Source organism: Symphalangus syndactylus, chromosome 3 (assembly GCF_028878055.3).
Source record: "Symphalangus syndactylus isolate Jambi chromosome 3, NHGRI_mSymSyn1-v2.1_pri, whole genome shotgun sequence".
Classification (NCBI taxonomy): Eukaryota; Metazoa; Chordata; class Mammalia; order Primates; family Hylobatidae; genus Symphalangus; species Symphalangus syndactylus.
Genome location: NC_072425.2, coordinates 21,578,691 through 21,602,757, shown reverse-complemented (window position 1 = coordinate 21,602,757; position 24,067 = coordinate 21,578,691). Strand labels below are relative to the sequence as shown.

The following is a 24,067-nucleotide window of genomic DNA, read 5'->3' as shown; positions in this document are numbered from 1 at the left end:
GTAATCCCTGGGCTTTGGGATACCCAGGCAGGAGGATGGCTTCAGCCCAGCAGTTCAAGACCAACCTGGGCGACATAGCAAGACTTGTCTCTACAAAATAATTTTTTTTTTTAATTAGCCAGGCATGGTGGCACATGTCTGTAGTCCTAGCTACTCAGCAGACTGAGGTGGGTGGATTGGTTGAGCCTAGGAGGTTGAGGCTGCAGTGAGCCGTGATCACACCACTGCACTCCAGCCTGGGCAACAGAACAAGACCCTGTTTCAAAAAATAATAATTATTATATATATATAATGTATATAAAAGATATACATTTATGCATAATTTTATGTATATATATTTATTTATAAAATTGTATAGAATTATTATATCTTTGTATATCCCCATGCAACCAGCACAGTGCTTACTTAATAGGGACTCAAGATGAATAAATTAATAAGGATACTCATGAAGAAAAACAGAAATACAGCATAAAGACGACTTCAAGGTGCATAATATTCCAAAGAAAAACTGAAATTAAAACTTTAAAAAATTTAAACTTTTCCAAGTATAGACTACAATTAATAAAATAACTCATTCAAATACTCAGGTTCCTACTAAATGCCAGGCACTGTTCTACTAGGTGCTTGAAATCTACAGAAAACAAAACCAACAAAAATCCTTGCTTTCATGGAGCTTATATCAGGTGGAGAAAAAAAGGCAATAAACAATATAAGCAAAATATATCATAAGTGAAATGGTTTAAAGTGGTATGGAGAAAAAGAGGATGGGAAAGGTTGGGTAGGGAGAACCAGAAATGGAGGAGCTGCCATTTTAATAGGGTGGTAAGAGAAGGCCTCACTGAAAATGAGAGACAAGATGGAGCCAAGCACATGTCTGAAAAACTGCATTCTGGACAAGGTAAACAACAAGTGCAAAGGACCTGAGACAGAAATATGCCCGGTATGTTAAAGAATCTGCAAGAAGGCCGGGGGCGGTGGCTCACGCCTGTAATCCCAGCACTTTGGGAGGCCAAGGCGGGCGGATCACCAGGTCAGGAGATCAAGACCATCCTGGCTAACACGGTGAAACCCCGTCTCTACTAAAAATACAAAAAAATTAGCCAGGCATGGTGGTGGGCACCTGTAGACCCAGCTACTCAAGAGGCTGAGGCAGGAGAATGGCGTGAACCTGGGAGGCAGAGCTTGCAGTGAGCCGAGCTCGGGCCACTGCACTCCAGCCTGGTGACAGAGCAAGACTCTGTCTCAAAAAAAAAAAAAAAAAAAAAAAAAGAATCCGCAAGAAGACCATTGTGGCCAGAATGGAGTAAGCAAAAAGAAGAGTAAGAGAAGATGAGGTTGGACAGCAAAGAAGGCATTCGATCACAGAAGGACTTGATAGGACTTTGTGTTTTACTCTGAGCAAGATGGGCAATCACTAGAGGGTTTTGACCAGAGAAGACAAAATCTGACTTATCTTTTTTAAAGGATCATTCTTGTCACTGTATTAAGAATAGACGATAAGGAGGAAAGGGCAAAAAAAAAAAAAAAAAAAAGGGGGGGATTACTGCAATGATTTGGAGAAGGTAATGTAGGCTTATGCCAGTGCAAGTGATGTGAAGTGTGGTCAGATTCTGGATATATTTTAAACAGAGCTGGTAAGATTTCCTAAGGGATCAGATGTGATGTGTGAGAAGTCAAGAATGTCTCCAGGTTTTGACCTGAGAAAATGGAAAGATGAAACTGCTATTTACTGAGATATGGAAGATTATAAAAGGGACATGGGGAACAGAAGACAGGGTAAGTTCAATTTGAAATAAGGATAAAAGATATAAGAGGAGACGTCAGGTAGGCAGTAGCATATACAAGCCTGGAGTTCCAGGCTAGAGATAAAAATTTGAGAGTCGTCCAGGCGCAATGGCTCACGCCTGCAATCCCAGCACTTTGGGAGGCCAAGGCAGGTGGATCACCTGAGGTCTGGAGTTCAAGACCAGCCTGACCAACATGGAGAAACCCCGTCCTTACTAAAAGAATACAAAAATTAGCTGGGCGTGGTGGCGCATGCCTGTAATCCCAGATACTCAGGAGGCTGAGGCAGGAGAATTGCTTGAACCCAGGCAGCGGAGGTTGCGGTAAGCCGAGATCGTGCCATTGCACTCCAGCCTGGGCAATAAGAGTGAAACTCTGTCTCAAAAAAAAAAAAAAAAAAAAAAAGCAACAACAGAGATCCCATGGGGCAGTCCAATATTAAGAGGTAGGTGTAATAAGGAAGAACCAAAAAAGAGACTATGAAGCCAAGTAGGTAGAAAAACCAGCAGTCTGGTATTCTAGAAACCAAAGCAGAAAGTATTTCACAAAAGGAAGCACCTATTTGTGCCAAACACGGCTAATAGGTCAAATAAGAATTAAACTTTGTAGTCTTGACAGGTACAGTTCCAGTAGAGTGGTGGGGTTAAAAATCTCACTAGGGTGGTTTCTGGAGAGAACATGAGAACTAAAGATGAACAGAAGAAACAACTTTTTCAAGAAGTTTTGCTGTAAAGGGGAGCAGTGAAATTGGGTAGCAGCTAAAAAAGGCAATGTGGTCAAGAAATGGTTGTTTAAAAAAAACAGATGAAATATATAGTATGTGTGTGCCAACTGGAATGAGCCAGTAGACAGGGGAATAACGATGTTGCAGGAGAGGCAGACATCATTTCAGCTGTTAATAGAATTTCACTAGAAGAGTCAAATAACCCAATGAAGAGAAATTTCACTAGGCTAGTGGGCAATAATTCCAGAGTACTGTTACTCTTTGTGATACTAAAGAAGGGAGGAGAGCAGCCCATAATTCTAATTCACATGTCACAGGAGGCTCAGAAGAGAGGCTGGACCACTTGCCAAGAACCTTTGTGTTAGACATTTTATATGTTATTTCATTTAAGCACAAAATAACTTCATGAGGCATTATCTTTATGTTACAGATAAGGAACCAGAAGCTCAGAGAGAGTAAATAATATGCTTAACTCACAAAGCTGGTAAGTGGTTTCTAAGAGGTATATTTTAAATCCACATCCGTCTGTGCAGAAGATAAGGAATTATTGTTAATTTAGGGGGTTAAAATAATGTTATGGCTACATGGTTTTTTTGGTTATCAGTCAGAAATACATACTGAAGTATTTATGGATCAAAGTATATGATGTCTAACATTGGCTGTAAATTCCCTATCAAAAAAAAAAAAAGTAAAATGCAATTGTGAGTGAGGGCTGAGCAGCAAAATGCTGATAATTGGTGAAGCTGATTTATGGCTATATGGAAATTTACTGTACTGTTTCCACTCATATACATCTGAAACATCCATGATGAAAAATGAGAAATAAAAATCCAGGTCCTTTTGAGTCCATCACTTCAAAGCCAGCCCTTAATTTCTGCTCAACACTTCCAAAAAAAAAAACATGCTTTATAGCTTCCAAACAATTTTCTTATCTTCTTTAATCTTCAATATAACTCTGTAAATTAGGAGTATTATTCCTATTTCAGACTTAAGGAGAGAGATCTACAACTAGTAAATAGGATCAGATTTCCTAGCTAAGTCTTATAGTACCAAAAACATTCTTCTAATACAGCAATTAAGGTTGCACACCACGCACTGTGTGCATACCCATACTCCACCCAGTGTCAGTACTTTTTCTCAGATTCATTACTATCCCATAATCCTGGGACTCTGAGCTTCCTGGGAGGACTAAGCATTATCCCATTCAGTCCATGAAAAGACTTGTACTCAACAGCTTGATTAGAAGAGGCAGATTTCAAATTTGCTCAGCCATCAATCTTTCTTGCCAAATTCAGAAACTAACATGAATTCGATATACAGCTTCTCAGTGATCTGACAGTCTGCCAATCTCTGCTCTAAAGTGAACTCCCTGTGCCTCCATTTCCCTAAACATAATATTCTACTGTTCACCTACGCTATACAGCCATCACAGGGACCAAAGTTCAGGTATATGAACTCTGAGCTCTAGAAATAAAGGAACAATAATACTGACCCACTTCAAAAGTCAATTTTGTATAGTTCTAAAACATTTACCACAAAACTGGCAGATCAAAAAAATCAGTTAGTACTTATTTTTAAGATACTGTATTTTTAAAAGCCTCATCACAATGTTTCATATCTGTTCTTCTATGCTAACCCTCGCATTATAAGCTCATTCACAGCTTACTTCAAAAACAACCGAAAATATTCACACCAAAGTCTTGAGATTTTATTCTCTCCAGCTTTTAATCATCAAAACTGCAACACTTTTCACCTCTAGTTCACTAGCTTTGTGAGTTATCCAGAATTATTTAACTCAAGAGTTACCCAGTATCCAAAACTTCATTAGGTTAAAATTTAGGTTGCCTAAGCTGTATAGAAGCCTATGATTAGATGCAATGTTTAACAAGTTTCAGATTTACTTGAACTATAAACATCTTAAAAATGAACTGCCTCCAATCTTAACTTTTACAAACCAACCGCTTATTTATTAGATCACTACCTAGCTGTCTTAAATTGTACTGATTTCCATTTAGGCTGACTAAACATAAGTAACCAGTTACTAACTCCATTTTCATATTAAGGGCCAATATATCTAGAGAAGGATCTATTCTTTACTCAAACCAGTATTATTGAAGCATACTAAGAAATCTTAGGTCTGGTACAAAACACACCTTTGAGCCTAAATGTCAATTTATGCTTGCTGAATTAACTGGCAAAACGGGCTTAATAATGGCATACTAAAACAAGCATGGTAAGAAAAAAATCTAGACAGAGCCCTTTAGGACAATTACTAGTCACTATATGTCAACAGTACCATATTGGTTAAATTAAAATCATAAACAAAATGCTGATCTGCCCAATAGGATACTGTGAAAAATCCTGGCACCTGGAAAACTGCAAAGAACAGGAAATTCTGCAGGTGCAGTAAGAAACATCTTACCCATGACCCAGAAATGCCTCAGAATTTATTACACAACCTGCTGCAGAATTCTCACTTTTCAAGTGGAAATGAACCATGAAGTCACACAATGCAAGGCTGTGATTTTATTATTGATGTAATCAACTGTACCCTTTCAAGTTATGCTAAAGTTAACTAAAGAAAGCAGATGTTTTACACAGCGCTAGTTATGTCAGAAGTTAAGAGAATCTGAATACCAAATAAAATTTAGGACTGCTTCATTCAGCCACACACACCATGTGGAGAGTCTGTTGTGAGGCAGGCACTATACTTCTCAAATAGGATGCACTTAATGGACCCTTAGGACAAGAAATAATTCAAATTAGACATGAAAGTTACAAATCAGGTCATTTGGTCACCTCACTATTCAATGCAAGAACTAAAAGCTATGTTAAAGATTAACATAACTTTCAGGCTCAAATCACCTCTAATCTGGCCTTATTTACTTTATTTCTATTTTAACTCACACACATACATTAAACTTACATCTCTCAATAAAGTTTTCTAAAATTAGACTCGATTCACTAGCCTCTTAGAATTACTAGTCAGAAACAGTTTCTGTAGCTAAACGAATTTTGAAAAACAACCAATCTTCCAATAAAAGGACCTATGCAAAACAAATGAAAACAGAAAAGCAGTAAAATGGGTAACAGTGTCCAAACATGTTACCTAAGAGTAAACTATTAAGAGTAGATCACATAGCAAAGAAAGATCACTATCGGAGCTGGGTATTACCAAGCTCAGGGCAAATTAATGTGTAATAAAGCAACCTATGCTGAGACAGGAGGATCGCTTGAGCCCAAGATCAGCCTGGGCAACACAGCAAGACCTTGAGACCTGGTCTCTACTAAAAGTAAAAAAATAGCCAGATGTGGTGGCACATGCCTGTAGTCCCAGCTACTCAAGATGCTAGGGCAGGAGGATCACTTGAGCTCTGGAGTTCAAGGTTACAATGAGCTATGATCACACCACCGCACTCCAGCCTGGGCCACAGAGCAAGACCCTGTCTCCAAAAAAAAAAAAAAAAAGCAATTTGCTATTTATATTTTTGCTGTGTCAATCATGACCAGCACCTGGAAGGCTCTTTACAACTTGTAAACCAAACACAACATTAAGAAAGCATTTAAAAATTATTCCCCCTCAAATAGAGCATAACCTGTCAATGCATATGGAAATACCAAATGATGGGTAATTATTTGGCAACTAAAACTTGAAAAAGGAAGGAGTATTCAGTAAATCAGAACAAGGAAGCTTGATATCACTAGCAGAAGGGATAGCTCTATTTTTCTGTTCCAGTCACTCAGTCGGCAATCAATTTTCTGCAAAATACATAGGAAAATGTATTATGTTTATTATTTCTGACATAAGAATTGAATTTGGCCTGGCGCAATGGTTCACGCCTATAATCCCAGCACTTCGGGAGGCCGAGGCAGGTGGATCACGAGGTCAAGAGATCGAGACTATCCTGGCCAACATGGTGAAACCCCGCCTCTACTAAAAATACAAAAAATTAGCCGGGCGTGGTGGCAGGTGCCTGTAGTCCCAGCTACTCGGGAGGCTGGGGCAGGAGAATCACTTGAACCTGGGAGGCGGGGCTTGCAGTGAGCCGAGATTGTGCCACTGCACTCCAGCCTGGTGACAGAGCGAGACTCTGTCCCCCACCCCCCAAAAAAAGAATTGAATTCACTGAGCCAAAGAAGGACTCTGTCTCTGGAAATTCCTGCTTAGAAACAATCTTGGGTTATAGCTAGAACGCAATGTCTCTCACAAGCTTCGGCTCAGGCTGAAGAATTCAAACCAGCACTAACACTTAGCTGAGAAATTGGAAAGGTAAGCAGACAGCAAAGAATGAACAAACTTCAATTTGCAGACATCTCTGATATTCACCTAAGTTTCATCTCTATCCAACTTTAACACAACAAATTAATCCACCTAACGGCAAATTATGAAGTACTAATATTTGACCAGTCTAAAAACCACAAGGGAGAAAAAAGAAACTAAATAACAACTATCCCCGTATTTACACAGTTCTAGTCTTCCTGAAAGACTTAAACTTGTTTTATATAAACCACCTTGATTCTCATGGGAGATGGATAGAGTCAGGTTTCTAGAGAAGAAACCAGCACAAAGGGATTAAATATCTTGTCCAGCAAGTCACCAGCGAAAATAAAACCAGAACCCAATTATTCAGCCTACAAAGCCTAAATAACCTGCTTTCCTTGGTTCGTAAACTTAGGATATCTAAAGTGCCTACAAATTGTCCCAATTCATAGAACTTCACCGAACAATACATATAATCCGAACACTATACCAGAACTGAGTGTCTGAGCAAGAAAGTAGTGCGCACCCCAAGTCAATAAAATGAACACAATGGACTTAAAAAATGTAAGGAGGAAACAATGGCTATGTTGGAGAGAATTTTCAAAGCTCACTCTATTCATCTTATATCCTACTGCTCAAATTCTCTGCCAAAAAGCAAATGAGGTCAGACATGCTCCCTATAATTATATTGTATACATACATCAAATCTCAAAATACTCAGTTTCAATCGAAGGGACATTATACTCTAAAAACCTTTCCCTCCAAAAATAAAATCTTACACCAATGCCTTCAGAGCATTCTTTTGCTGCCATGACACACTTCAAATCTGGATTTTACAAATCATTCGCTTCCAGTTTATTTTTTTAATATTCATATTAACAGATTCTGATTACTTAAAATTTGGTGTTCTGCTCCGCCCTCATTGGGTTTAGGCAAGATTCCCACTTCCACTCAAACTTATTATTCAAACATACAATGGCTGCATTAAGATACTTCCTAAATCGACAAAAGAAGAAAACTAATCAACCCAGAAAGCTCCCAAGCTACCAAAGCAAACCTTTTATTTGAAATCATACTAGGTACCACACTACACATTACGTGAAGCCCACAGAGTGATAATTGAAGTTATTTCTGCAACATGATGAAATTTATTTTTTAGCAAAATCTGACAAGACTTAATTTTCAACTGTCAAAAGGGAAATCGTTTTCCAAGATTCTAGGAAACCTTGCTTACTGAAGCAGTCTCAAAGTAATTTGCTTAATCCTTTCAAACCCCTAAGAATCTAACACAAGCCACAGAACAGTGAATGAGACTTGCACTGAAATAAATGTCTGTGTTCAAACCCCTAAAGGTTACTTCCCATGTGTTTGGCAAGCTGAAGGCCATATGTCCGCCCAACCTCGTAAGTGTCTTTCCTCAATAAAGCTAACATTACACTTCCCAGCTCAAATCGAAATACCAGAGAATCCAAAAGCCTCCAACTAAATTTTACCTGAACTATTTGGGAGAAAAAGTCAACAATCCAGATCAGTTATTCACGCCTTGAAAGAGTGTTAACAGTCAGAAAGCTCCAATTCCGCCACTTTTAGGAGCTAGGTGTACATTACTTCTGTCTGCCTATAGCATGGGACTCAGATATTACATCACCCCATGCTGCCTGAATACTGACCCATTACCCAGAAAGCACCAGGGTATCTGAGAGACTGCACCAAGGTATCCCTTTCTTCCTCTCTTATACATAGCCCTTGAATGCTACTGGCCACTGGGCCTGGTCTCTTGCAGTTTCACAAAGACATCTGCCCTGCACCTGCTGCAATCCCATTTCCATTCACTCTTGGTGCGCTCCTCATGACCTTGTGTGGCCCTTCTGTCCACTCGTCAAACCAATATGCTAGGATGATACCCACTACACACCTCTTCCAAATTTGGGCATGTGCACTCAGCTCTCCCTTACCCCTTCCCCCCTCCTCATTTACTGGGTTCTGGAATTAAAAGCAGGCTCAATGATCTCTCTGACCCTAGGAGTATGAACTTTCAGATATGACACTGAGTTTAATGTCCTCCATTTTCCATTAACATCATTCCAGGATCCAGGTCCCCCCACCCCTCAATCTCCAGTTTCTCTCAGTATGGAATTTAATCCTCTCCGTTTAGTTATTTTTCCAACTTCCGCACTCTGCCTGACCTTCCTTATACTCTCAGTGACCTAAAAATCTTGGCCCCTTTCATCTCTCAAAACTCAAAGTGTTCCAATCTCTCCCCATACTTCCACTTCTTGGATCTTCCATACTCTCTTAAGCAACCTGTGTTCCTAGCTCTCTCCAACTTAAGCAGTCATTTCCTGCCCTAAACCTGGGCATTCCTATTTCCCCCAACACCACCACCACCACCACCACCACTCCAATCCATCACCTATGCCTTTCTAGTTACAGACATGTCCACATACACCTCTGCTTTGCCCTTCTCTTACTCCACTATAGGTATTAAGCATTCTTCTACATCCTCTACCCCAAAATAGCCTGTCTACCTTCCTTCTTTCTCCCTACCTCCCTTCTCCCTACAGCACAAAATTCAGTGCCCCAAACCTGTGGCTTCCCTCCCTCCACCTACTGTACTCCAGACCTGTCCACCTTCCCCTCCAGTCTATCGCGTTGTCCCCCTCTACTGATTTCCTTCTCACCCTCCCCTCCACCTCCCTCCTCCCCAACCTCTCCACACTTCCTCCCTCAGAAATCTTTGCTTCCATTTGTCCCCACCCCAAGAACACTTCCCTTTCCCCACCCCCTTTTGCCCTCCACCTCACACAATCCATGCCACCCCACACACCTGTCCCTCTCCCCCAGCTCCTGCCCCTAATGTCCTCCAACACTTGCCAAGAACCCCTCACCCTCTGTCCTACCTGAAAGTTCCCTATCTTGCTGCTCCCACCTTCTTCCATGCTTCCTGCATAAACACCCTCCATTTCGCGCACTTCTCCCGCTATCCTTTAAATGCCCCACACATCTCCTGCTCTCCATCCCCATCACCCTTCTCCTACTGTCCCCACCTCTCTCTGCAAGCCCTCAAACTAAGTCTCTGCCCCAATCAACTTCCCCCTTCCACCCCATACTCCTCTTCCCCTGAGCACCAGATACCTGCCTTTTTATCCTCACGTGTCAACCCCCTCCCGCCTCCCTGCAGTCTCCCCTATACACCTGGCCACACACTCCCTCACACCCCTCGCAGGTCTCCTGGAGCCCCTGGGCCTACACTTCATTTCCCTATCACCCCAGATGCCTAGGCACCCTGCTCCCCTCCCTCCCTTTCAGGCGCTCCCTGCCTGCCCTCACTTCCCCCTGCCCCGACCCCCTCCTCCATCGTTCCCCTTCACGGGCGTCCCGGTGGCCTTCCTAACACCCGCCCCACTCCCTGCCCCTGGCACGCAGCGCTCCTCCCAGTCCTGCTCGAGTCCCCAGTCTTCTCCCTCCATTCCCATCCCACTCGTCCCTGCCCTCCCCAAAGGCCCCCTCACTCCCTCTTGAACCCCACAATATAGTGGCCCCCCCCACGGGCCGGAATGTCCTCCATCTCGCACTCGCCTGGCCCAGGGGGCTCCCCAAACCTGCTTGAAGGCTCTCCTCCTCCATTGGGCCGGATCCCTCTGCACCCCTATTTACCCCCAAATCTGCCCACACCCTCCGCCTGCCCCCCGAAGCCTCTCCTCAGCTCCTGCCCCCAATGTCCTCCAACACCTGCCCCGAGCCCCGAGCCCTCCGTCCCGGAAGACCTCCCGGCACCGCGTCCCCCCACCCTGCCCACGCCCTCCCCTGATCGGCCGAGACCCCGTCCCCGCGAAGGTGAGGAAGGCTGCCCGCTGCCCTTGCCCGAAGCGGCCGGGGCACCGCAGCGGCGGCGGCGGCGGCCACAATGCCGGAGCCGCGGGGCCGGGATTGCTCCCTGCTCTCCGCCTCGGCCGCCACCGCCGCCGCCGCTGCTAAGGACGCACAACAAACAATGCGGGGCCCGGGCCGGCTCCGCCAACCGCCTCAACCGCCGCCCGCTCGGGACGGCCCGCCGCGCAGGCGCCCGCCCCGCCGCCGGAGCCTACCCGCGCCGCCGCGCTCTGCCCGCGCCCGGTACCCGCTCCCGCTCCGCCGCCGCCGCCACCTCGCCCGCTCGCGTCTCCGGCTCCTCTGCCCAGCGGCGGCGGCTGCGGCGGCTGCTACCCTGGTGGCGCTCGCGGCTCCGGTCTCCGCTTCGGCGGCAGCAGCGGCGGCGGCGCGCACGTGACACCGCCGAGCGCGCCCATTGGCCAGGCCAGGGGGCGGGCCCCGCGGCTGCTGGGGAACGGAAAGCCCGCCCCCTCGTTCGCCGCGCGCCCCCTCCACGCGCGCCCTGCCGCACCTGAGAGCGCCGGCCAGCGCCCGCCGCCGCCGTGCTGCGCCGCCGCCTGCGCCAAGTGCGCACCTGGGAGCGCGCAGGGAGCACTCGTGGCCGGCGGCCTCATGCACCTGCGAGCGGACGCTTACGTAAACTGCGTCCCCGCCTTCCTCCCGGCCCCAGGCCCCCGCCCGCTGCAGCACCTGAGCCCCGCTGCGCTAGCGGCGTAACTGCGGCGGAGCGGAGACGAGCTGCGCTGGGAGGCTAGCGAAATGCACGGAAACTTCGTAACTTCCGAACCTGGGAGCTGCGCCGAGCCGCGGCGGCTAGCCGCCTTCCCCGGGCCCCGCACCCCAATGCGGGATGCCCCCCAACCCCAGCAGCCACACAAATGGAGTAGGCGTCGCACTGCCTCCCGAGGTGGAGGGGCAGGCCAGTGGGCTTTGACTTGTGCCTCCGCCCACCTACTTGCTGGCTGTGTGACCTTGGCCAAGTTACAGAACCGTTCTGAGCCTCAGTTTCCTCATCAGGAAAACTGGGACAATAATTCCAATTTAGGAGCTGTTGGGGAGATGGCATAAGACAATAGGTGTGAATTCTGGCACACAGCAGTCGCTGAACAGAAGCTGCTACAATCACCTCTCCTTCACCTGCCTATAATGAACCTCCCTGGGATTGAGTTTGGGCCCAGGACCTCTCTGACCTCCTTATGGTTGGGTCAGACTTTGGCTGAACACCTACCAGCTCTGTGCCAGGGGCGGCGCTGGGGAAGAAATAAAGGTTCGCTTTCTATAGTATAGTCCCTGGCCTCAAGTTCTTGGTGCCCAGCATTCTGCTCGCCAGTATACAGTCCCTGCTGTATACCGGGGGGTTTGCAGGCTGCAGGGATGCACTGGCAAATGAGACAATGTCTGTGCCCTAAGACAATTCCCAGCCTGGAGCAGAAGCGACCTGACCACTCAGTGCCAAGACAGAGGGCTTTGAACAGCCCAGGGGTTGAGGAGAGACCTCCCACAACAGCCCCCTTGGGGCCCCTTTTCATCTTTCTAACACACCAGGTTCAAATATTTTAATACCTCTGTTTCATTCACAGAATGAAGTGTAAAAACCCAATTTCAACGGAAAAGGCCTTGATGATCTGGCCTTAAGCTTCAAGGTGCACGTCCTTCCCTTTGCCCCTCCTTCAGGCCAATTTGACCCTCCAGCCACACAGAACTACAGTACTGTTGTTTCCAGAGTATGCCCAGGTGTGTAGGAGCCCTGAGTCTCCTGAGACAGATGCCAGGCCGCAAATCCCTTTCTAAACCCTCTCCCCACCTCTGACCACTCACACCTTCCTTGACCCTCCTGAAAAAATCCTGGGTATCCTTATCAATCAGCTCAGAGTATATTCTCTGGAGATCCTTGGCTGCCTCAGACACATGGTCTAAGCTCCCTCGGCTTGAACATAGTCCTGTTAAGCTATATGTATTCTCATAGCACCAGATTGTAATTGTTTAGCTGTCTGTCTCCTCCCTGGTCTCTCAGTCCCTTGAGGACAGGGTCACCTACCTGCCTAAGTGTGTTAGGGAAGACTACACGTGCATATGACATGAGATCATTAAAGCTGGGTTTTGTAGGATGCCCATAAGTATCAGAGGGAGAAGAGGTGCCACACTGTAAATATCCGGGTTCACTGCACACTAGCTGTGTGATCTTGGAAAATCAATCTCTCTAGGTCTAAGTTTACTCATCTGCCAAGTGAGACTAATAGTATTGCGTATTATAGGGTTGTTAGAAGGATTCAGTGCAACCGTATATCTAAGGCACTCAGCATGGTGTCCAGCACTTGGTTAAATTTTTAATTTTTTTAAAATAGAAGAACAGCATGGCATTAAGGATTCAATAGTATTTCTTGTTTCAATATCTTTATTGGGTTTGTAACTCCAAACACTGATGACAAAAGCATGCAAATTATATAAAAGGAAAGAAAGTAAAAAGTTAGGCCAGATGCAGTGGCTCACGCTGGTAATCCTAGCACTTTGGGAGGCCAAGGCGTGTGGATCACCTGAGGTCAGGAGTTCAAGACCAGCCTGGCCAATGAGGCGAAACCCCATCTCTACTAAAAATACGAAAATTAGCCGGATGTGTTGGTGTGTGCCTGTAATCCTAGCTACTTGGGAGGCTGAGGCAGGAGAATCGCTTGAACCTGAGGGGCGGAGGTTGCAATGAGCCGAGATCCCGCGATTGCACTCTAGCCTGGACAACAAGAGCGAAACTCCGTCTCAAAAAAAAAAAGTTAATGTCTCTCTCCCTTCCTGCCCTTGACTCCACTCCCACTACCCCAATCCCAACTCCAGAGTAGCTACTGTTAATTTTTCATGTCCCACATTACATGTCCAAAGAAAAAAGAAAGTTGCAGAAAATTATTTATCTGTAATGTGTATGTTGGATTCTCCATAGAAAAACGTCAGAAGGATTACACACCAACCACTATTGGTTATGCCTGGAAGATAGAACTGGGTGTGGGAATGGAGGACTTAAAAATTTCTACATTGTTTTAATTTTTAAAGGATACATATGCAGATTTTTGTTTTGCTTTGTTTTTGAGAGGGAGTCTTGCTCTGTCGCCCAGGCTGTAGTGCAGTGGCGCAATCTTGGCTCACTGTAACCTCCGCCTCCTGGGTTCAAGTGATTCTCTTGCCTCAGCTTCCTGAGTAGCTGAGATTACAGGCGCCTGCCACCATGCCTGGCTAATTTTTATATTTTAGTAGAGACGAGGTTTCACCATGTTGGTCAGGCTAGTCTTGAACTCCTGACTTCAAATGATCTGCCCGCCTCGGCCTCCCAAAGCGTTGGGATTACAGCCATGAGCCACCATGCCCAGCCTGTTTTGTTTTGAGACAGTCTCACTCTGTCACCCAGTCTGGAGTGCAGTGGCACAATCTCGCCTCGCTGCAACCTCAGTCTCCCGGGTTCAAGCCATTCTCCTGCCTCAGCCTCCCAAGGAGCTGGGATTACAGGCGTGTGCCTCCATACCCGTCTAATTTTTTTGTATTTTTAGAAGAGACAGGCCAGGCTGGTCTTGAACTCCTGGCCTCAAGTGATTCTCCCGCCTTGGCCTCCCAAAGTGCTGTGATTACAGGCATGTAATCACACATAGATTTTTAACAATTTACTTGAGGTATAGTTTACACATAAAATTATGCATTTCAAAAATGTACAATCCAGTGATTTTCAGTAACTTTACTGAGTGGTGCAACATTGACATAAGTCAGTTTTAGAACATTTAGCATACCTTGCCGGGCACAGTGGCTCAGCACTTTGGGAGGCCGAGGTGGGCAGATCACGAGGTCAGGAGATGGAGACCATCCTGACCAACATGGTGAAACCTCGTCTCTACTAAAAATACAAAAAGTAGCTGGGCATGGTGATGGGCGCCTGTAATCCCAGCCCCTCGGGAGGCTGAGCCAGGAGAATGGCTTGAACCCAGGAGGCAAAGGTTACAGTGAGCCAAGATCATGCCACTGCACTCCAGCCTGGTGACAGAGGAAAACGCTGTCTAAAAAAAAAAAAAAAAAAAAAAGAACATTTAGCATACCTTATGGATTCCCGGTAAGACTCTCATGCTCACTAAGTGTTAATCCCATTTCCAACCTCAGCCACAAGCAAACACCAGTCTACTTTCTGTCTCTATTTTTTGCTTTTTCTGGTATATTTGATACTTCTTTTTTTTTTAGACAGTTTTGTTCTGTCACCCAGGCTGGAGTGCAGTGGCGCAATCTCGGCTCACTGAAACCTCCGTCTCCCAGGTTCAAGCGATCCTCCCACCTCAGCCTCCTGAGCAGCTGGGACTACAGGCATGCCATTGTGCCAGGTTAACTTTTTGTATTTTTTTTAGTAGAGACTGGGTTTCATCATGTTGCCTAGGCTGGTCTCAAACTCTGGGCTCAAGGGATACTCCCTCCACAGCCTCCCAAAGTGCTGCAACCACAGGTGTGAGCCTCTGCACAGGGCCTGATACATTTTTGTAAAAAAATCAAATAGACTGGCCGGGTGCCAGGGGCTCATGCCTGTAATACCAGCACTTTGGGAGGCCAAGGAGAGTGAATCGCCTGAGGTCAGGAGTTAGGGACCAGACTGGATAACATGGTGAAACCCCGTCTCTACTAAAAATGCAAAAATTAGCCGGGTGCAATGGCACATGCCTGTAGTCCCAGCTACTCAGGAGGCTGAGGCAGGAAAATCACCTGAACCCAGGAGGCGGAGGTTGCAGTCAGCCAAGTTGGTGCCACTGCACTCCAGTCTGGGCGACGCAGCAAGACTCTGCCACAAACAAACAAACAAACAAATAAATAAATAAATAAAGTAGACCTTTCTGGCCTGGCACAGTGGCTCACACCTGTAATCCCAGCACTTTTGGATGCCGAGACGGATGGCTCTCTTGAGGCCAGAAATTTGAAACCAGCCTGGCCAACATGGTGAAACCTTGTCTCTACCAAAAAATAGACAAATTAGCCAGGTGTGGTGGCACATGCCTGTAGTTCCAACTACTTGGAGGCTGAGGTGGGAGAATCACTTGAACCTGGGAGACAGAGTTTGCAGGGAGCCAAGATCACACCACTGCACTCCAGCCTGGGTGACAGAACCTCTTGAAAAAAAAAAAAAGGAAAAGAAAGAAAGAACAAAAATCAAATAGACCTTTTAGGAAAAAAATAAAGGCCAGGTGCTGTGGCTCATGCCTGTAATCCCAGCACTTTGGGAGGCTGAGGCGAGTGGATCACCTGAGGTCAGGAGTTCGAGACCAGCCTGGCCAACATGGTGAAACCCTGTCTCTACTAAAAATACAAAAAATTAGCCAGGCGTGTTGGCAGGCACCTGTAATCCCAGATACTCAGGAGGCTGAGGTAAGAGAATTGCTTGAACCCAGGAGGCGGAGGTTGCAGTGAGCCAAGATCACGCCATTGCACCCCAGCCTGGGCGACAAGAGGAAAACTCTGTCTCAAAAAAAAAAAAAAAGAAAAGAAAAAAAAGAATAAAAGCGTCACCTAATCTCACCCAGTAATAATAACCCAACCTTTTCCTATGTGTATATATTGTTCCAACCTTTTTTATGCATATAAATATATCTCTTTTACAAAGTGAGATTATTGTATGCCTTCTATTTTGATTGTTTTCACTTAATATAAAATGAATACACTTCCTTTTGTGTAACTAAATATTCTTCTGCATAATGTTGTATTTTAAGAAACATTTAATTAAAACAAGTACCTATGTTGGGTATTTGGGTCCTTTCCAGTATTTTCACTATTATAAATAGGGGAAGGTAATAGACGTTGTAAAGCTCTTGAGCTCAGTGCATTTTGAAATCACACCTAAGATCAAGTACCAGCACCTCCTGTTTTATCCATTTATTGCTCAAATATTTACTGAAAACCTATTACATGCTAGTTACTAGGAATACAAAAGCAAGCAAACAGCTACACTTCCCAGTCCCGGGCTGTTGGTCCTAAGCTACACTGTCATCTATGGAAGGTGCTCACCTTTTTTTTTCATATATATATATATTTTTTATTACACTTTAAGTTCTAGGGTACATGTGCACAACGTGCAGGTTTGTTACATATGTATACATGTGCCATGTTGGTGTGCTGCACCCATTAACTCGTCATTTACATTAGGTATATTTCCTAATGCTATCCCTCCCCCCACCCCACAACAGGCCCCGGTGTGTGATGTTCCCCTTCCTGTGTCCAAGTGTTCTCATTGTTCAATTCCCACCTATGAGTGAGAACACGTGGTGTTTGGTTTTTTTGTCCTTGCGATAGTTTGCTGAGAATGATGGTTTCCAGCTTCATCCATGTCCCTACAAAGGACGTGAACTCATCATTTTTTATGGCTGCATAGTATTCCATGGTGTATGTGTGCCACATTTTCTTAATCCAGTCTATCATTGTTGAACATTTGGGTTGGTTACAAGTCTTTGCTATTGTGAATAGTGCTACAATAAACATACATGTGCATGTGTCTTTATAGCAGCATGATTTGTATTCCCATTACTGGGTATATACCCAAAGAAGGTACTCACCTTTAAAGAACCACACTGAAGGCCGGGCACGGTGGCTCATGCCTGTAATCCTAACACTTTGGGAGGCCGAGGTAGGTGGATCACCTGAGGTCAGGAGTTTGAGACCAGCCTGGCCAACATGGTGAAACCCCGTCTCTATTAAAAATACAAAAAATTAGCCAGGCGTGGTGGCAGGCACCTGTAATCCCAGCTACTTGGGAGGCTGAGGCAGGAGAATCGCTTAAACCCGGGAGGCGGAGGTTGCAGTGAGCCGAGATCGCACCATTGCACTCCAGTCTGGGCAACAAGAGTGAAACTCCGTCTCAAAAAAAAAAAACAAAAAAAAAACACACACACACAAAAAACCACACTGAAACAGAGGCGATAAACATCTAGAACTGTGCTATCCACCCAACAGACACTAACCAAATGTGGCTATTTAAATTTAAATTAGTCAAAATCTCAATAAAATTTGAAATTCAGCTGCACGAGGCACATTTTATGTGCTCCATAGCCACATGTGGCTAGTGGCTACCGTACTGGACAGCACTGATATAAAACATTTTCATCATTGCAGGAAGGCCTATTGGTCAGCACTGACCTAGAGGAACAATAATTATATAGCAGTAGTCACAAGAAGAATATCTTACCTGTGTATTTTTTTCCAAAGCACCTGCCCTAGGAGGTAGAGAAGTTGGTCTGGCCTCCTCTACTCTTTATTTCCCACCCCTCCCCCAACTGTAGGCCAGTTCTATAGAAAGAAGCTGAAGACAAAAAGCTGGCTGGTTGTGTTGTGGGTGAAGGGTAAGGTCATGGGGGATGTGACATTCCTCAACTTCCTGCCATCATTTCTAAATCAACTTTCATCTCCAGTCATTCTGTCATCCTTCCCTCCTTTTACCAAAACCAGCTCCTCTCAACAAATGCCAGATCCCTTCCCAGTGCCTGGATGCCCTCCTTTCCTGCCTTCTAAGGAACTACACTTCCTAGTTTGTTCCTCTCTGGTATGGCCAGCCTCTTCCTCTCTACTGGATTATTTCCATTATTATCCAAGCAGTCTCTTCCATTGTTTAAAAAGAAAAAAGAAAGAAACAAGATCTCCAGGTGATTCACCTGCACCTTACCATTCGAGAAGCACCGACCCAATTTCAGCAGGTACAGATGCCAATCAGAGCCTCAAATGCCATAGCAGAATTGCTGTTGCTGATATGATGTTCTGAAATGGTGAATAACTCTTGGTAGGGTCTAAGCAAAACAAGATATAGTCTTCATTCACTTTGCATAGTATTTGCCTCCCTGGAGTATTAAAATCATGCTAGAATGTACTTTGTGTTTATATTAAAAATGGAAGTTAGTCGTTAAGCTCACTCACCCATGTAAGTGTCCAGTGGGACATTCAAAAGTCATGTGATATGCCTGAAAAGTGGGTGAGGTTCAAGTACCCAAAGCTCATCTCCTGTTCCTACATGGTTCGTGGGGGCCACTTTGCGGCCTTGGAGGAGCCGAAGCTGCTCGCCCAGGACATCCGCAAGTTCCTGTCCGTGCTGGAGCGGCAGTGACCCACCCCTCTCCCCCCGCCCGCCACCTGCCCCCACAAGTGCCCTCCAGGCTTTTCTTGGGGAAGATACCCCTTTTCTGAGGAATGAGTTTGCCTCCGTCCCCTGCCCATGCTGGGAGCCCACGCTCACCCCCTCACCCCTCCAAGCTCACTCCCCAACCCCCAACTCCACGTGGTAAGCAACATGGCCTTAATGATAAATGACTTTACTTCTAAAAAAAAAAAAGTCATGTGATACGAGGCCGGGCATGGTGGCTCACGCCTGTAATCCCAGTACTTTGGGAAGCAAAGGTGGGTGGATCACTTGAGGTCAGGAGTTTGAGACCAGCCTGGCCAACATGGTGAAACCTTGTCTCTACTAAAAATACAAAAATTAGCCAGGCGTGGTGGTGGGCCCCTGTAATCCCAGCTACTTGGGAGGCTGAGGCAGGAGAATCACTTGAACCCGGTAGGCGGAGGTTGCAGTGAGCCCAGATCGCGCCGCTACGCTCCAGCCTGGGTGACAGAGCGAGACTCCATCTCAAAAAAAAATCATGCAATGCTATCCATGCATTATATGACATCTAGCATCTCAGGCTTCTCCCCCTCAATCAATACCATTATGATTACCCACCTCCACCACAAATGTCTAAAAGCTCCCAATGAAAACCATGGCTCTAGAATCTCATTCAACAGACAACTCAGGATCTACTTGGATGTCACATGCTACTCAACTGTCCATAATTACCTAATCTTCCTCCTAAACTCCAAAACCATCTCTCCTACTGTTCCCCATTTTCAATTCCCTTATTGAGACTATTATAGCTACTGATATTATAGGATTTATGTGTGTAGAATTTTTTTTTGATTTGTTCTTTTTGTATCCTTTAGAATAGTGCTGGGCATATAGTAGTCAACTATTAAATATTTGTTGAATGAATGCCCAGCAAAATTTCCCATTCCCCTACCTTGAGTAACAAACCCCAAAACAATTTGGAAGGGGAGAAATCTGCAAGAAGAGAGCACACACCCAAGAAGAGAGCACAGACTCTTGGTCAGAAGCCCCTGCTTCCTACAGAATCTCTTCTAATATCCTTGATAATTCTATTGGCCCAAGATGCAAAAAAGCCCAGAACTACTGCTTAAACTTTCCCACCAAAGTACTTGCGCCTGGCTGGGAAGACTGAGTCAGCCCCACTGGAGGTCTGGAAAAGAGGCCCAGATTCACCAACCTCAAGCATAAAATTTCTTTGAAGTCTGGCCGGTTGGGGTGGCTCATGCCTGTAATCCCAGCACTTTGGGAGGCTGAGGCAAGCAGATCACTTGAGTCCAGGAGTTCGAGACCAGCCTGGCCAACATAGCGAAATGCCATCTCTACTAAAAATACAAAAATTAGCTGGGCATGGTGGTGGACACCTGTAATCCCAGCTACGTGGGAGGCTGAAGCAGGGAGAATTGCTTGAACCTGGGAGGCTGAGGTTGCAGTGAGCCAAGCTTGCACCACTACACTCCAGCCTGGGTGACAGAGTGAGTCTTTGTCTCAAAAAAAAAAAAAAAATTCTTTGAAGTCTCACATTTTATCTTTAAAATTCATGCAAATTTTATGTTTTATTCCCATGTTTGTTTTAACATTAAAATAATGTTTTTAATTACCACCCTTTAGGAGAAAAATTCAAAGCCTGTTTTCCCAACTCTTCAAGTAGAAACTCACACTCCAAGAAGATATTTCTTGTTTCTACTGTGGCTCTGAGTAATTCCTGGCATACCACCACCTACCTCTGGTGGTAATTATACTAACAGCCAACATTTATTAAGCACTTATTATGTGCCAGGCAATATATTAAGCACTTAACATGCATTATGCCTTTAAACCTTGCAACAGTCCTATGAAGTAGGTACAATTTTTATCTTAATTTATAGATGAGGAGACTAAGGCTCCAAGAAGGTAAGTAATTTGCACTATATCACTGAGCCAATAAGTGGAAGATGTGGGATTCAGCTCAGTGTTCTCAATTACTGTGCTGCCCATTCCAGTTTGAACAGCAAGTTCCTAGACTTCTAGAACAAGACGGGCTTAAGGCAGCAGGAAAGCCCTAAGAAATCATCCAGCCCCAGTATTTCACAGACCAGGCAAAGTGCTGAGGTGTCTGTGGGTTTCTTGGTGGACATATTTTCAGGGGTCTACAAGTGCTAAGATAAGTTTCTAAATGGGTGTCTTGGTTTCAATTATAATCTACAAATAATAATAATATGAGTAGGAATCACTAAGACAACCATCTTGTAAACAATCCCTGGCACCCCAAAATTTAGTGATGATGTTTGTGCAAAGTGATCGCCTAAAGTTACAGAGTTTAACAGATGCAGATATCTTAGATTGGAGGCCAGATTTTCAAGGGTCAGCAAGAAGTTGATTCCTTTAAAGCAGTGATTCTCCACAAGGTGTGATTTTGACCTCCTCTCCCCAGCACATTTGGCAATCTCCAGACATTTTTAGTTGTAACAACTGGCAGCTGGGGGTAGGGGCCAGAGATGCTTCTAATCATCCTACAATACACAGGACAGCTCCCCACAACAAAGAATCATCCGGCCTGAAATGTCAATACTGTGGGTGAAGTTGAAAAACCCAAACTTTAAAAGCGTGTCTGTAGGAGAAAAAGAACAGAGTGGAGGGGAAAGGACTGAAAATAAGGCTTCTCTAAACCTTGTTAGATAGCTTTCACTTTGAAATCGTGTAAATGATTCATGAAAATGTTTAAATCATTAAGTCATATAAATTTTTAAATAATCTCTAAAATGAAAAACAAGCCAAAACACAGACATATATTTATATCAGGTTGATAACGTGACCATACAGAAACAAAGAATTACTTTATGTGACTTTTAAACAAAATATTTTGGGTCATAGATCTTCAGTGGGATATGTTCTAAAGATAAAAGGAAAAAAACAACAAAGAAATCTTAAACTACTTTCAATAGTCTTATTGCTAGCGCTGTGGTTTAAATGTGCCCCGCCAAAAGTTCATATGTTAGAAACTTGTCCTCAATGCAACAGTGTTGAGTGGTGGAACATTTGGGAGGTGATCGGGTCATGGTGGCTTTGCCTTTGTGAATGGTGATATGGTTTGGCTGTGTCCCCACCTAAATCTCATCTTGAATTCCCATGTGTTGTGGGAGGGACCCGGTGGAAGGTAATTGAATCATGGGGGCAGGTCTTTCCCGTGCTGTTCTCATGATAGTGAATAAATCTCACAAGATCTGATGGTTCTATAAGGGGGAGTTTCTCTGCACAAGTTCTCTCTCTTCGCTGCCATCCATGTAAGACATGACTTGCTCGTCCTTGCTTTCTGCCATGATTGTGAGTCTTCCTCAGCTACATGGAACTGAAGTCCATTAAACCCTTTTTTCCTGTATAAATTACTCAGTCTTGGGTATGTCTTTATCAGCAGCATGAAAATGGACTAATACAAATGGATTAACCCATTCATAGATTAATGAATTAATAATATGAGTAGGAATCGCTAAGACAACCATCTTGTAAACAATCCCTAGCACCCCAAAATTTAGTGATGATGTTTGTGCAAAGTGATCGCCTAAAGTGACAGAGTTTAACAGATGCAGATATCTTAGATTGGAGGCCAAATTTTCAAGGGTCAGCAAGAAATTGATTCTTGCTGAGGAATCTTATTGGGCAAGTGAGTTAATTATCACAAAAGTGGCTCTGTTATAAAAGCCAGTTTTGCTGTCCCTCATGAATCCCCTGGCCACATGATGCCCTTCACCACCTTGGGAATCCGCAGAGTCCCCACTAGCAAGAAGGACTTCACCAGATGCAGCTCTCTGACCTCAGACTTCCCAGCCTCCAGAACTGTAAGAAATAAATTTATTTTCTTTATAAGTTACTCAGTCTCAGGTATTCAGTGATAGGAATAGAAAATGGACTAAGACAGCTAGTAATAATATTGATACCACTATTCTGAATTATGTCTATTGTGGGAAAAAATAAATTAGTAATTATATTAATGTTGCTAGGATCCAAGAGTGTCAGGACAAAATAGATACAAATGTGACATCAAAGCAGTTAAGAAAAAAATGTATCATCTTAAATTTGAGTTGGAAATATCAGCACCACTTAGTAGTTTTCCCCTTAGTTAAAAAAATACATATCTCTAGCTCTTTATATTTTAAAGGCCTGGAAGCAATAGCAACCCAGTAGCAACATGTACCCCCAGCAGGCACAGAGTGAAATCTCTAAATGCCACTCCACACAAAAATGGGCCGGGGCTTTCCACATTCTCTTATACAGAAAATGGATAAGATGAGCCTGGGATGTCTTGTCATGTAAGACAGCATGGAAGTTCTCAAAGGCCAAGGAGGTCACACCAAAAGGCTATCAGAGCCAGCTTAAGGGGGCCCTAAGCCAGCAAAGACTGGACAATGAGGCCTTCAGGAAGAATAATTATAACAAACAATGAAAAGACTTTGAATATAGACAAAGCCATGAGGTCATGCCGATTCTCCATATTTTTTTTTAATGGCAAGAAGAAACAAAATAATTTACCACGGGATGTTTCTTTTCTGTTGTTGTTGTTTTTTGAGACAGAGTCTCACTCTGTCACCAGGCTGGAGTGCAGTGGCGAGATCTAGGCTCACTGCGACCTCCGCCTCCTGGGTTCAAGCGATCCTCCTGCCTCAGCCTCCCGAGTAGCTGGGACTACAGCCGCACGCCACCACGCACAGCTAATTTTTTGTATTTTTAGTAGAGACGGGGTTTCACCATCTTGGCCAGGATGGTCTCAATCTCTTGACCTTGTGATCTACCCACCTTGGCCTCCCAAAGTGCTGGGATTACAGGCGTGAGCCACCGTGCCTGGCCACCACTGCGTGTTTCTAAGGCAACAACTTGTTGTCTAAAAATTGATCATTAAAGAGTTAAGCATTTATCAGGAAGAAGAATCCTAATACTAATAGTGGACATTTAATCAGTGCTCTGAAGTTGACAGAGTGTTTTCCTATACCTTTTTTCACTTAAGTCCACCACAGCTTGTATCTGGATGTTCTCAGCATCTCTGAGTCATACAGAAGCCTCTTCAGACCAGCAAGAGCAAGGAAACTGCTTCTACTTTGAGGTTCACTAAAGAAATGGGGAAGTGGCCAGGTGTGGTGGCTCAAGCCTGTAATCCCAGCACTTTGGGAGGCTGAGGCAGGTGGATCACCTGAGGTTAGGAGTTCGAGAACCAGCCTGGCCAACATGGTAAAACTCCATCTCTACTAAAAATACAAAAAACTAGCCGGGTGTGGTGGTGGATGCCTGTAATCCCAGCTTCTTGGGAGGCTGAGGCAGGAGAATCACTTGA

General features: G+C 44.7%; 1 protein-coding gene and 1 pseudogene across 6 annotated transcripts in view; both read right to left on the bottom strand.

The window, feature by feature from the left end:
- LOC134736255 (uncharacterized) overlaps positions 1-9,733 on the bottom strand; it is a 62,219-nt pseudogene extending 52,486 nt beyond the window's left edge.
- The window catches only part of STRBP (spermatid perinuclear RNA binding protein), a 161,162-nt gene extending 150,140 nt beyond the window's left edge, over positions 1-11,022 (bottom strand). For 4 of the 6 annotated variants that reach the window (XR_008656499.2, XR_010119970.1, XM_063636001.1 and 1 more), the window contains exon 1: positions 10,859-11,021. The gene's annotated coding sequence lies outside the window, so the exon portion shown is untranslated. Of the gene's footprint in view, positions 1-8,263; positions 8,287-10,858 lie in introns of those variants that run through there. The other 2 variants (XM_063636002.1, XM_055271178.2) reach the window with 2 other exon arrangements.
- Between the last annotated feature and the right edge of the window lie 13,045 nt (positions 11,023-24,067).